We start from the raw sequence: 16,127 nt of genomic DNA, 5'->3' as shown, positions 1-16,127 counted from the left end.
TTTTCAATGAACAAGACTGGGAAAGCAATGAATCTTACCTCTTACTTCACACCTCTAGATGGATTGCAAATGTAAATGTGAAAGGGAAAACTGTAATCAAATTAAAAACATAGATGAGCACATCATGACATTTGAATAGGTACAAAAAATTTCTGTTTATATAATCAAAGCAGGCACAACTAATTTATGGTGTTAGAAACAGAATAATGGTTACCTTTGTGAGGAGGTAGAGATGAAAAGGGGCTTCTAGGGAACTGGTTCTATTCTGTTCTTTGATCTGGGTGGTAATTACATGGGTGTGTTCACTATACATAAATATCAAGCTGTGTATTTATGATATGTGCACTTTTCTGCATAGAATTATTTCGAAAACAAAGTTTACTAAAGCAAATTTTTGGAACAAAATAAGCTAAACTTCATATAGAAAAATTAATAGCGTGAATTAAGTGGGAGCTTATGAAAGTTGAGTAATAATGACAAGGCACCAGCCTTTTAACAAATCATATTTTAAAATTATGATAGTTAAAATCATAGAATAAACTGGTCATTGTCTATTTTCTTCTCTAGAACCATCATCTGCCTTTCTCTACCCTGATTTGAGCCCCTGGGGGACTGAACCTCTGTGGATTTATCATCAGACATGCTAATGGTTGGATTCTACAATGGCAGGCACTAGCAGGAGAGATTTAGAGGGAAGGGAAGAGAAGGAAGTCAGGTTATGTATTTTCTTGGTTCATGCTCCTTTTATGCTGGGGCTGTAATTGTGAAAGTGGTTGGAATCTTCTATGGCCACAGCCCCTTTTGGTCCAGCCTTTTCAATGGCTGCAGGCCTTCCTGGGTTATGGCAACAGTGATTCCTCTTGTGGTTCTCCAGGGGTGCAGGTGTTAATGTCTTCCTATCATTGCTACTCCCTGCTACTCAATATCCTTGTTAATTCCCTTAACTTTGCCCACTCCTGTGTATATAGTATGTTTCATTCTCTTCAAATAACCCTTTAAATGTGCCACTGATCTCCTATAAGAGCCCTAACATATACTAGAAACATTGCTCTTATAAATAGACAAATAGATTATTGGTACAGATAAAGATGCTCAGAAACATACAGGAATGTAGTATATGGTAAATGTGACAAACATATAAGTAGAGGAAATAAGAATTATTCACTAAATAGTGTCAGGGTATCTAGATAAACTTCCAAATTTAAAAAGAGAACTAATAATGGCTGCTTCTCTCTCTCCTAAATCGCCAAGTGGATCAAATACATTTTTAAAAAATGTTTTTCCATAAGTAGTAATCTCAGACAGACAAAATCTGAACTGTACATAAAACCCTTATTATATGAATTTGACAACTTAAAAGTAGCTGTTCTTTCTAGTCAGAGAAATAAATAAAATAAAAACCTACCATAGATGTCGTCAAGTGAAAAAACAACAAAAATCAAAATGGAAAAAAATAATTGAGATATAAATAATGAACAAAGGCCCAATTTCCTCTATATATTAAAGCTTCTGCAAGTTAATTTTTCAAAGTACATGAAACTGTACATCAAGAAGGAAAATGGCATGTAAACATTCCCATTGAGAGGTGAGGTCTCTTTCCGCACCTTAAGCAGAGTTTAGCTGTGTGGCTGTTTTGCCCAATGGGATTCTAGCAAACATAATGCATGCAAAGGCTCAACATGTGCTTACTCATCAGGGCTTCCATTTTTCTTGCTTTTGGAAACCAGCCACCATGTGGCACAACACAGGCTAGCCTGTAAGCTGCTAAGAACTTAGAACACTATCACTTCCTTTAATCTAGCAACCTCCAGACACGGAAATGAGCACATCTAGGACTAATCAGCCACCAGCTGACAGCAGCCACATGGAGGAATGCTCGAAAGACCATCAAAACTGCCCAGTTGAGCCCATCCTGACTGCCAGTCTACAGAATGTGAGTTAATAAAAGACTATTGTTTTTTGCCAATAATTGGGGAGGTGGCTTGTTACACCACAAAGGCTAATTGATACAAATAGAGAACTGTTAGAAAGGGAAATTTTCAATAGCTATCAAAAATAAAAATGTACATTCACTTTGATCCAGTAATATCATTTATGGGAAATTATTTTTTACATGTGGGTGGGGTACACCCATCTGTGTACAAATAGTTATTTCTACATTGTTTATAATAGCAAAATATTAAAAATGACCTACAAGTTCATCACTATAGGAATAATTAAATATGATCTATCTGACTTGTTTATACAATGATATTTTATGAAATAATTTAAAAGAATAGGGCAACTCTCAGTGTAATGATGTGGGAAAATCTCTGAAATGTATTCTTAAGTGAAAAAAGTAATGAGTGGGACAGTATGTTCTAATTAGAGTTTAAAAAGTGTATTGTGGTATGTGTGTACTTTTGAATATTTTCATAAAAGTAGCTGCTCTGGAGAAGAGAAATGACTACCTGGGGGACAGTTTTGAAAGGATGAGATTTGTTTTCATTGTATACTCTGTTTACATTTTGAATTTTGAACCATGTGCACAAATTACTTTAAAATTTTTTAAACTCATGATCTTTTAAAACAATTCAATATTTTCCCATTGCTCTTGGGATATGATCTAAAATTCTATTACGACCCTGCCTGATCTGTCCTCCAACAAATTCTCCAGCCTCCTTGTAAGTTCCTTTTTACTTCCTGTATGTCAATCACACTGGCCTTTATTAATACCTTTGTACGGGCCTTGCTTCTACCTGCCTCACGACTTTTACCCATGACTCTTGACTTTGTTTTCTTTCTTCTTCTTCCTCTTATAAACTCCATCATTCACTCCTTATCATTTCCTGATTAACTCTATTTTGGGTATCAACATTAATATTACTTTCTCATGAAAGTATTTTTGGATTCCTCAAATCAGCCTAACCCCTCCATATGTATTTTTTAGCATGCTCATATTGTTACATTCTAGTCATTTTCTAACAATGAATTATAAAACTTATTTGGTATATGTTGTCCCTGGTGGACTATAAACTCCATAAGGACAGTTAAAAAAATCATTTTTATCATTGAATCCTCAATCATAATGTTTGAAAAAGGTAGGCACTCAATAAGAACTTATTGAGGTAATAAATTAATAATGGCACACACCCTTACAGGCCAATCACTAATAAGCTTACCCTTGAGCAAGTTGTATAATTCACATAAGTCTTAATTTTCCCATTTCTAAAAGTTTTTTGAGAGACCTCTCCAAAGTACCTCTTCTCTCTGCTTCAAAATTTTATCAGTCTAAAAAATACTATAAGATGGTATGTTGCTTCCTCAAATCAGACTGAGATGAGTGGCCAAATCTAGACCAGGAATACGTTATATTATTGACTCTCTCAGAAATGTGGCTGCCTCTTCACAAAATAAACATAAAAGCCAGACATGGACCATTTTAGACTATGTCTTTGGGCCTATGTAGTGAATATTTTTCATCTTCTCAACTGGTTTGGTGAGGTTGTCCAGTAGCTCAAATTCTCTCATCTGTTGAAAAACCTTAGCAAGACTAGAATAATTATCAAATTCTTACTCCCAAGGCAGCCCACTACCTAGAAGTCCCAAGAACCCAGGTTAGAGAAAGCAGACTTTCTATTGGCTGACTTGACTGATGAGAAAATTCCTTGTCTCTACCCCAAGCAAAAGACCCAAAGGGAGGGGAAGAATGGCTGTATGAGCTAATCACGTATTTCACTGTCATCAACTAAGAGTGGCCTCAGTGGATAACTGATCCTGTCACCTAATTACTGTCAGAAAGTATGGCTTAATGACACCCACTCTAAAGCTTTAATAATCATTTTGGCAGACCTCCAAAGATTAATTGGCTTATAGTTAACAACTTTATATCACAGGTCAATTCATTTAGTTACCTAGGGGTATATTTTTATAACCACTTTATCTTGGAGATGTACCAGGAAAATGTCTTTGATTAATATTAGGCATCTGATGTTACCTTATTGATACATTTATGGCTACCACGAATGATTTGAAACACCCGCTTTGACTTTTTTGTTTTTTTCAGAAGAAAATTATTATGACCATATTGTGTAAGTTTTATGCCAAATTCCACTTTGGCACACAATTTGGGGAACTTGAGTGTCCTTTTATTAATCTGTTGGAATAGACCTGACACTTAAAAATGCTCTGGAATCATATGGCTTGTCAAACATTGTACTCAAATTCAGATGGCAATTGCAATGAGAGGTGAGGAACCTGACATTCACTGATTTTCTTACTTTCAGGTTCCTGCCAGAAAATATATTTTCAAATTATCTAATGTCCAATTTTTAAAAGTGTTTGACAAGTGGTGGAACTCAAAGAGGATTTCAGTTACCCATTTTTCCAGATATTCTAAATTGTTTGACCTGTTTCCCATTGCCCTTAGAATAAAATCAACATGTTTCACCATCAGTTACTATGACTTCTTGTAATCGCATCTCAACTTCTCTTCATCTCACTCACTATGCTCTAGCCACACCAGCTTCCCTGTTATTTTTCCGACTCACCAATATTGTTTCCTCTTCTGAGGTCTCACAATTGCTGTTCTCTATACTTGCAATATCTTTCCTTCTAACCTTGTCATGATTGGTTTCTTGTCATTTAAATGTCCTCAAGTATCATCTTTCAGAGAGGTCTTTCTTATCCTCCTAGTTACTGCCCATCACATAATCCTGTTGTATCATCTTCATAACACTTATCATCATTTGAACCGAGTTTAATGATTCGCCTATTCTCCCAACAGTATGTCATCTCTGATACCTTATCTGTCTTGTTCACCACTTTATCTTCAGTGCTCAGAACAGTGTCCAGTAAATTGCAAGTTCTCAATACATCTTTTAAATATTTCTTAGTTGAATGAATAAACAAAACTGTGTTATGAAAGGAGCAACCTACACTGAGGAACACACAGCCATGAAATCTAGCTTTGATGTTACATAAACAGCTTTGAGATTTAATACATTATATCCTTCAGTGTTCCTCTTCAGGATTTATAAGAGATATTTATCTTGGGTATTTATATACAGGACTAACTAGCAACTCAAGTGCTAGCTAAGATAGTATTTCTCTTACACCCAATCTTGTTTCTATTCCTGGCTGCCAAGAAACTCAGGGCTAAATCTGAGACCCATCTCCAAAAATCAGACAGAAACTTATAGTGCATATTTGGAATCCTGAGCTCACCCCTGGAGTTATTGCATAGTGTTACATTTATCTATCTCTTTATTTTTGATCACAATGTACTGTGTACATTTCTGTAAGTTGTCTCAAATCCTATTTAGAATGAGATGAGCTGAAAAACAAAACACATAAATTATGCATGTCCATTTAATACCTGTGGGCAACTCCGGACCCCCTCTCTGCAAATCCTTCAAGTGCCTATCCCTCTCGGAACTAAGATGGCCTTTCAAGTTCATTGGTTACAACTCAATATTTGATTAAATGCTCTTTTATAGTATGTTTTTGTCATTTCATAACTTAGAGGCCATAAGATGTTCAAGTTCTTGTGTATTCATATGTTCTTCATAGCACCTAGACTAGTGCCTGCCACATAACAGGTGTTCAACAGACATTTGTTCGGTGAATGAATGTGCAAATGGCTTAATATGCTGTGTTACTCAATGAAGGGATACAACTACTTTTAAAACCTCTAGGGAAAAACAAAATAAGTTCAATCGCTGAAACATTTTGGAATTATACCTATCAAAGCAATGGAAAATTGGGGAAATTTGGTTTAACAGGTTTCTTACAAGAACAAAGAATTGATGATGTTTAACTATATAAATATTAACAGTCTAAGCCATGTTTTCAGGATGCAAAATTTTCCTAGACATAGATTCATCAACTATGCCATGCCTTTGTATTGATTCTAAAGTGGTTTTTAGATGAAATGTAAAAGCCATTTGCTGAGTGTGAGATTTTGCAGGCTTGGGATTGTCAATAAATATGTTTTGCTATAATTAATAATGATATGTTCTTGCACCTGTGGAGAAGATGAAGCATCATTCTAATTTCATGTTCAGCAATAAACATGAGCAACTGTCTGCATGATTCCTCTTTTGATTCCAGCTGCCAACAGCTTGGAATAGTTTGAGTCCAGCTAACTCTACATTCCCTCATTAACTGGTGTCCCCATTTATTTTTCTGCCTAAATGGGTAGAGAAGTCATTTTGTTTAGCTCATTCGGATCTATTGAGAAAGATACCAGCAAATCAACACCTGTCACTTTTCAGTAAATCCTAAGAGGAACTGGGCTTTGTGGCAGATTTGCCTTGGCAGGAAACAAAATACTCTAGGATTGTAGTAAATGACTGAATTCTATGAAACTGTTATCTCCTCCCCTAAAGTGGGGAATGAGCATCAGTCTATTATGGGCGTAATTAATCCAAATCACTTATAAGACAATAAAATTTAATTATGGGTTCTTAGAAACTAATAACCCACCAATTATTGTTAATAGGCTTTTTCTTAATTGTAGCTAGTGAGTCAAATTTGTTGAGGCTATTTTTCCAACAGTTAATTTTTTTAAAATAAAATCACTATATTTTTAGCTAAGTAGCGATGATGTAACATTGCCTTGTAGTGGTAGACAAAATACTCCGCTGACCTCAGTTTAGTTTTTGTATTTTAGAAAATAATTAAGAACTAAATTCCTGGATGTGTTTTTATATGTTTGGCATTTATTGTACCTTAGAAACTTTCCATCTTTATTATCTGTTAAAAGAAGCATTTCCAGGCAGCTGGGTATCTATCTCTACATTGATTTTCAGGTACCTTTGTGTTCAGGAGTGAAAACATGGAAAATATTTAAAAGTTCATTATTATTTTATCGGATCCTATGGTGGGTCAATTGTTGCATCCCTTGAATGTTTAGTAACAAAGACATTACAGATGTAATGATCCTTTTATCTACAAAGGGTTAAGCTGTCCCCAGCGATCAGTAATTTATTTTTAAAAGGGACTTTTTAAGAACTAGTATTTATTGAGCTTTTGCTATGTGGCATGTACTTTTCTATTGCAGTCTTCATGGATCATTTTATTTACCTACTTTACAATTCTATAAACTAGCTACTATTACTTCTGTCACTTCATCAATGAGTAGACTGAAGCACAGGGAGTTGAGATAGCTTGCCCAAAGTTAGGCAGCAAGTCAGCGGTGGAGACAGACTTTAAACCCAAGAAGGCTTGATTTTAACCATTATACTCTACTACTCTTTGTTGGCTAGGGGGTAAAAGGATGTCTATACATACATATGCACTAATTTCTTTAAAACCTGTCATGTGCTTACTAAGTTGCAAAGCATTTTAATTGATACCAAAAAAATCCCACATGTGTGCATGCTATGTATGGGTGCCTTGTTAGAAAAGTCTGTCCAAAGTAATGGTTAGAGCCAAGCAGACGTTATCTGTTATCTATTTCTAGCTATGCTACTATGTCAAAAATGTGTGCCTATAACTCTTCTAAACCTCATCCAAATCTTTCAGGCAATGATTCTGTTTTGCTTTAGAGTCAGTCAAAATTACTATCATTATAGACCTTGACCTGAATTGACTTTAAAGTATCACCTAGCCTTCAACAACAAAATATTATTTTCTGCTATTGGGAGATAGATATGTCTTCAAATGAAAAAGAAATGCTGTCCATACACTGATAAGATTTGTGCGCTGAATAGTGCTTACAGCTGTCATGGTGACCTGTGCACAGAAAACTTCAGAGTTTTGAATCAATTAAATTATTTGCAAGTCATCTAATTGGAGTTAAAAGTATATGATTAAGTATATATGGCTGTAAATTCTTTGCTACTCCTTCCATTGATAAATAGAGTTTAATTTTCCTCTCCTTGAATATGAGCTGACTTAGGGTTGTGTTTGACCAACAGAGTGCAGGGAAAGTGACATTCTGGAAGGTCTAAGGCTAGGTCATAATAAGACTTCCCACTTCTTCTAAGGTCTCTCCAAATGCTCACTTTAGGAGGAGCCAACTGGCTTGAGACTTCCACATTAGAGAGGTCAAGTGAAAGCACCCTGGTCAAAGCCTCACCAAGGCCCATGTCTCCAATCATTCTGCCCAAGGCACTATACATGTGAGTGAAGCTGTCTTGGACCTTCAAGACTACCCAAAATACCAGCTGAGTACACCAAATGATATCAGCCAATGTCACAAGAGCAGAGGAATTATACAAGTCTGGTCCAAATTTCTAACCTACATAATTATGAAATATAATTATTTTATATTTCATAATTATATATTTCAAGGGTTATTTTAACTCACTAAGTTTTAGAGTAGCTTGTTATACAGCAATGGTAACCAAAAGAGTATCATATGTGACTCTGCCACAAGGAAATCACACCTGACATTGTGATTCTATCATCACAACCCCAAAGCCCTCGGGCCCCAAAGGAGTCACTTCACATTTATAACCAGATTTCACTTTCATATTTGGATCCATCTAAATAAACATAGGGCTCTGACTCTCCCTTGTAACTGGGCCATCAGTGTTTCCAGTGTGAGATGGTTTAGCTCTGTGTCCCCACCCAAATATCATGTTGAATTATAATTCCCAGGGTTGGGGGAGGGACCTGGTAGGAGGTGATTGAATTATGGAGTTAGATTTCCCTCGTGCTGTTCTCATGATAGTGAGTGAGGTCTCATGAGATCTGATGCTTTAAAAGTGTCTGGCACTTGACCCTTCACTGTCTCCCTCTCCCGCTCTGCCAGGTGAAGAACATGCTAGCTTCCCCTTTGCCCTTCTGCCATGATTGTAAGTTTCCTGAGGCCTGCCCAACCATGCTTCCTGTACAGCCTGCAGAACCATAAGTCAATTAAACCTCTTTTCTTCATAAATTACCCAGTCTCAGGTAGTTCTTTATAGCAACGTGAGAATGGACAAATACTGCATTCAGGAATGAGTCTGGACAAGCTGGCTACTCTCTGGGAACATTTCTCTATCCTCTGGGTCCACTGAAAGGCCTCTAGCTCCCAACGCTTCTGAGTGTAGCTCACATTTTCATTGACATCTTCAAAAGGATCCAAAATTCAGTTTGTGTGACTGAATGAGTATTCAGACATCATCCATTCCTTCCTGATTTGTCCATCCCTCCTTCCCACTTCTCTCTACTCCTTTGATCTCCCTCCTGCTCTTGTTTACTCTTTCCCCTGCTGCCGCAGACTCATTGCTTTTCTACACTTCCTCCCTTCACCTTCTGTGTGACCTCAGGTGGCTGCTTCACCTCTCTAAACCTCAGCTTCACATCTATAAATTTAGGGATGCTGTAAGCATTAAAATGAGATCACATAATTAAAGCATTAGCATAGCTCATAATAGAGTAAGTACTGAAAGCATGTTCATTATTAATATCACTATTATACTTCAGCACTTTTCCATCAAAATCTGAATTTCCTTGAGCTCATTCAAGTCTACCTCTACCATAATCAGAATGTCTCAGTAAAAGTAACCACATTGCCCAGAAAATCACAGCATGACATGCTGTGAAGAAAAATGTCCAGCCGCATCACACAGAGACACTGTCTACCAAACTGTCACTGAAGCCATTCCAGAAATCCAAATTTGTGCCAACTAAATTATGCTTTATAATTTTATGATTATGCTCAATAAAGCTATATTACTTCTGATGAACACATTAAAGTTATTTAAAATTGGGTCTATTTTAGAATATTAAAACTTGCTATGGTACTGACATATATATTTAATGTTCAACCAAAAGTAATAATTTTTAGTTTTGTATTTCTAGAAGTTTTTTAAATTCAAGAATCTCTAAACATCTTAACATTGAATCAATTTCACTTTTACATTGTTAAGGAGTCAGTGATGACTATTAGGACTTTCTGTTTTAGGGGTCAAAGTTTCTCAAAATATAATATTTGGTAAGATACGTACTTATAACCAAAAGCTTTCCAATTTTTAAAACTAAGTATACAACTGACTACTAGATATCTCCGTTTGGACATTCCATAGAAATAATAACAATAATAATGGCTAACACTTACCATAGCACTTGCTCTGTACCCAGTAATATTCAAAGTGCCTAACTCACATTTTCTCAATCCAACCCTCATAATAACATTATGGGCAGGTATTATTATTCCCACATGAGAGAGGGGAAGCTGAGATATGGGAAATTTAAGCAACCTACTTAAGATCATGCAGCTACTGTCAGAGCCTGGACAAGAAGCTGGACAGTATGCAGCTACTGTCAGAGCCTGGACAACTCAAGAAGACTGGCTCCAATGTCTGGCTTTTAATCACTGACTGGATACTATTTTCATTCTACCTCTCATAGACACCTGAAGTTCACATGTTGGAAACAGAACTCACCATTTTCAGCCTTTTCTCACTCCCAGGTTCTCTGGGGCCAATAAAATCAGGTGACTTTTCACTGTTTTCCCAAGCCAGAAATGTGTAACTCTGAATCTGAGTACCTCCTCTCACTCATCCAAATACATTACAACAGTTCTTTCTCCCAAAAATATCATTCCTCAAATTGGTTTCTCTTTCCTACTCTAGTCCAAGCAATCTCTCTCTATCCTCTCCTCTCTTTCTCTCTTTCTCTCCCTCTCTCTTTCTCCCCTTCTTTCTTCCTCCTGTATCATGATAATGGCTTCCTAACTAGTCTCTCTGCCTCCAATCCTAGTTTATTTCATTCATTCTTCATTCTGTAGTCAAATTGCATTTTCCCAAAATGCAAAAGTAATTGTCACCTTCTAACTTAAAACGCTTCAACAGCTTCTTCTTACCCTTAGCAAAGTGTTCACACTCCTTAACATGGTTTACAAGGCTCTATGATTTCCCTACCCTCATCATCAAACCTGTATGCACAATGCTCCAGTTATGCACAGCTTCCTTCAATTCTTCAAACACAGGATGTTTTTCTTGCCTTGGGTCTTCATTCGCATTGTTGTCACTGTATAGAACACATCCACACTTCTTGGCCTGGCAAATTTTTATTTATCCCTTGGGTTTCAGCTTAGACGTTACTTTCTCATGGAAGCCTGCCTTGATCTGCCCCATCATTTATTAACATAGCCCCCTAAACTTCCCTTACAATCTCTAAAATCCCTTAAAACCAAGCTCTATTGTAATAGGTTTTTTTTCTCTCTGTATTCATCACTAGGCTATAAGCTTTGTAAGTCCAAAAATATTCTATTTTATTAAAGGTACTCAATAAGTATTTGTGAACTTAATGAATGAAGGTTAAGACACAAAGAAGCTTAGAAAAGTGATGCATGAAATGACACACTCCTAAATTGTCTATTTTCTATAAAAATATAGATTTAGGTGAATATACTGTATGAAATATTCTATAAATTGAAATTAAAAAGTAAAAGGAACAGTAAGTGGTCATGAGCAAACCATAATGGAGAAAGAATAAGGGAAAATATAAATACATTTTTAGAGATCGTAAGTCCATATTTAATACTATGGGCATAGAGATATATATATAAGTCTTCATTAAATGACTGGAACAATAACTAAGATTGAAGACAACAGATCTATTTGTAGTATCAAATAGATTAAATATTTGCAACAATTAATGTTTATCAATGTTTCCTACACAAGGGCACATAAACTGCGCTAGTTTCTTGCGTACCTACAGAGCAAGGCTGAGGCTGAAGGCTTAACACAAACTGTGGTTTGAGATCCCTACAGTCAAGAGAGGAGATAAGAACTTGGAACCAAAAGAGAGGGCCAAACACATCTCCCTACAATCATTTTCTAGTATCAAAATTTTGTAGATTCAATAGTTTTTGACATCAACTATATTTAAGTTCTGGGAACACAACAGTCAATAAAATAAATATGTCCTTACCTTCTATAGATTTGAATTATGTACCAGAGACTCATGATTATCTCTTAGCTTGTAAGTATCAGGCTGAAGAGATGCTCAAATGATGTGGAATGATTTATAGTGGCAACCTTAATGGACCAAAGAAAACCACCATTGATTAAAACCACCTCATCACATCAATGTTAGTACAATGAGTACAACAACCAAAGCAGCTTTGCATTTCTTTTATTCTTGAGAATATCAGCCTTCCAGAGGTTAGCATAGCAAAATCCGATAAGGTGAATAAGCCAGGGACCATAGGAGGAGGAGTCAGTCGGCCAAGTACCATCCCTTTGCGTTAAGAAGTCCCTGGGGCTCCACAGATCCACAGATTTCAGCAGCACCAGGGCACTAGAGTTAGTGAGGTACCTCCGAAGCAAGCAGGGCTGTGCTCAGGATTGTAACGCACGTAATGATAGATTTGGCACAAATAATTATTTGCCCTGGAGGCATCCTCAATGTTGAGAAAGTTAACTCCGTGTTGCCTTATCTTATTCCAACCCAATTAATAAAATGTGAGCCTAATTCACATCAAATGCTTAGGCCTCATAGTTATTAAAAATCTCTACAGGGCCGTGCGTGGTGGCTCACGCCTGTAATCCCAGCACTTTAGGAGGCTGAGGCCGGTGGATCACGAGGTCAGGAAATCGAGACAATCCTGGATAACATGGTGAAACCTCCTCTCTACTAAAAATACAAAAAGTTAGCCAGGCGCAAACTAGCCGGGCGTGGTGGCGGGGGCCTGTAGTCCCAGCTACTCGGGAGTCTGAGGCAGGAGAATGGCGTGAACCTGGGAGGCAGAGCTTGCAGTGAGCCGAGATTGCGCCACTGTACCCCAGCCTGGGCGACTGAGCGAGACTCCATCTCAAAAAAAAAAAAAAATGTATATTCTGTTGATTTGGGGTGGAGAGTTCTATAGATGTCTATTAGGTCTGCTTGCTGCAGAGATGAGTTCAATTCCTGGATATCCTTGTTAACTTTCTGTCTCGTTGATCTGTCTAGTGTTGACAATGGAGTGTTGAAGTCTCCCATTATTATTGTATGGGAGTCTAAGTCTCTTTGTAAGTCTCTAAGGACTTGCTTTATGAATCTGGGTGCTCCTGTATTGGGTGCATATATATTTAGGATAGTTAGCTCTTCCTGTTGAATTGATCCCTTTACCATTATGTAATGGCCTTCTTTGTCTCTTTTGATCTTTGATGGTTTAAAGTCTGTTTTATCAGAGACTAGTATTGCAACCCCCGCTTTTTTTTGTTCTCCATTTGCTTGGTAAATCTTCCTCCATCCCTTTATTTTGAGCCTATGTATGTCTCTGCGTGTGAGATGGGTCTCCTGAATACAGCAGACTGATGGGTCTTGACTCTTTATCCAGTTTGCCACTCTGTGTCTCTTAATTGGAGCATTTAGTCCATTTACATTTAAGGTTAAGATTGTTATGTGTGAACTTGATCCTGCCATTATGATATTAACTGGTTATTTTGCTCATTAGTTGATGCAGTTTCTTCCTAGCCTCGATGGTCTTTACATTTTGGCATGTTTTTGAGATGGCTGGTACCGGTTGTTCCTTTCCATGTTGAGTGCTTCCTTCAGGGTCTCTTGTAAGGCAGGCCTAGTGGTGACAAAATCTCTAAGCATTTGCTTATCTGTAAAGGATTTTATTTCTCCTTCACTTATGAAACTTAGTTTGGCTGGATATGAAATTCTGGGTTTAAAATTCTTTTCTTTAAGAATGTTGAATATTGGCCCCCACTCTCTTCTGGCTTGGAGAGTTTCTGCCGAGAGATCTGCTGTGAGTCTGATGGGCTTCCCTTTGTGGGTAACCCGACCTTTCTCTCTGGCTGCCCTTAAGATTTTTTCCTTCATTTCAACTTTGGTGAATCTGGCAATTATGTGTCTTGGAGTTGCTCTTCTCGAGGAGTATCTTTGTGGCGTTCTCTGTATTTCCTGGATTTGAATGTTGGCCTGCCCTACTAGGTTGGGGAAGTTCTCCTGGATGATATCCTGAAGAGTGTTTTCCAACTTGGTTCCATTTTCCCCCTCACTTTCAGGCACCCCAATCAGACAGAATATACACTCTTCTCAGCACCACATCGTACTTATTCCAAAATTGACCACGTAATTGGAAGTAAAGCACTCCTCAGCAAATGTACAAGAACAGAAATTATAACAAACTGTCTCTCAGACCACAGTGCAATCAAACTAGAACTCAGGACTAAGAAACTCAATCAAAACCGCTCAACTACATGGAAACTGAACAACCTGCTCCTGAATGACTACTGGGTACATAACGAAATGAAGGCAGAAATAAAGATGTTCTTTGAAACCAATGAGAACAAAGATACAACATACCAGAATCTCTGGGACACATTTAAAGCAGTGTGTAGAGGGAAATTTATAGCACTAAATGCCCACAAGAGAAAGCAGGAAAGATCTAAAATTGACACTCTAACATCGCAATTAAAAGAACTAGAGAAGCAAGAGCAAACACATTCCAAAGCTAGCAGAAGGCAAGAAATAACTAAGATCAGAGCAGAACTGAAGGAGATAGAGACACAAAAAACCCTCCAAAAAATCAATGAATCCAGGAGTTGGTTTTTTGAAAAGATCAACAAAATTGACAGACCACTAGCAAGACTAATAAAGAAGAAAAGAGAGAAGAATCAAATCGACGCAATTAAAAATGAAAAAGGGGATATCACCACCGACCCCACAGAAATACAAACTACTATCAGAGAATACTATAAACACCTCTACGCAAATAAACTGGAAAATCTAGAAGAAATGGATAATTTCCTGGACACTTACACTCTTCCAAGACTAAACCAGGAAGAAGTTGAATCCCTGAATAGACCAATAGCAGGCTCTGAAATTGAGGCAACAATTAATAGCCTACCAACCAAAAAAAGTCCAGGACCAGATGGATTCACAGCTGAATTCTACCAGAGATACAAGGAGGAGTTGGTACCATTCCTTCTGAAACTATTCCAATCAATAGAAAAAGAGGGAATCCTCCCTAACTCATTTTATGAGGCCAACATCATCCTGATACCAAAGCCTGGCAGAGATACAACAAAAAAAGAGAATTTTAGACCAATATCCCTGATGAACATCGATGCAAAAATCCTCAATAAAATACTGGCAAACCGGATTCAGCAACACATCAAAAAGCTTATCCACCATGATCAAGTGGGCTTCATCCCTGGGATGCAAGGCTGGTTCAACATTCGCAAATCAATAAACATAATCCAGCATATAAACAGAACCAAAGACAAGAACCACATGATTATTTCAATAGATGCAGAAAAGGCTTTTGACAAAATTCAACAGCCCTTCATGCTAAAAACGCTCAATAAATTCGGTATTGATGGAACGTACCTCAAAATAATAAGAGCTATTTATGACAAACCCACAGCCAATATCATACTGAATGGGCAAAAACTGGAAAAATTCCCTTTGAAAACTGGCACAAGACAGGGATGCCCTCTCTCACCACTCCTATTCAACATAGTGTTGGAAGTTCTGGCTAGGGCAATCAGGCAAGAGAAAGAAATCAGGGGTATTCAGTTAGGAAAAGAAGAAGTCAAATTGTCCCTCTTTGCAGATGACATGATTGTATATTTAGAAAACCCCATGGTCTCAGCCCAAAATCTCCTTAAGCTGATAAGCAACTTCAGCAAAGTCTCAGGATACAAAATTAATGTGCAAAAATCACAAGCATTCTTATACACTAGTAACAGACAAACAGAGAGCCAAATCATGAATGAACTTCCATTCACAATTGCTTCAAAGAGAATCAAATACCTAGGAATCCAACTTACAAGGGATGTAAAGGACCTCTTCAAGGAGAACTACAAACCACTGCTCAGTGAAATAAAAGAGGACACAAACAAATGGAAGAACATACCATGCTCATGGATAGGAAGAATCAATATCGTGAAAATGGCCATACTGCCCAAGGTAATTTATAGATTCAATGCCATCCCCATCAAGCTACCAATGAGTTTCTTCACAGAATTGGAAAAAACTGCTTTAAAGTTCATATGGAACCAAAAAAGAGCCCGCATCTCCAAGACAATCCTAAGTCAAAAGAATAAAGCTGGAGGCATCACGCTACCTGACTTCAAACTATACTACAAGGCTACAGTAACCAAAACAGCATGGTACTGGTACCAAAACAGAGATCTAGACCAATGGAACAGAACAGAGTCCTCAGAAATAATACCACACATCTACAGCCATCTGATCTTTGACAAACCTGA

This window comes from Theropithecus gelada, chromosome 12 (assembly GCF_003255815.1).
Source record: "Theropithecus gelada isolate Dixy chromosome 12, Tgel_1.0, whole genome shotgun sequence".
Taxonomy (NCBI): Eukaryota; Metazoa; Chordata; class Mammalia; order Primates; family Cercopithecidae; genus Theropithecus; species Theropithecus gelada.
The sequence above is the reverse complement of the archived record's forward strand: the minus strand, read 5'-3'. Positions refer to the sequence as shown.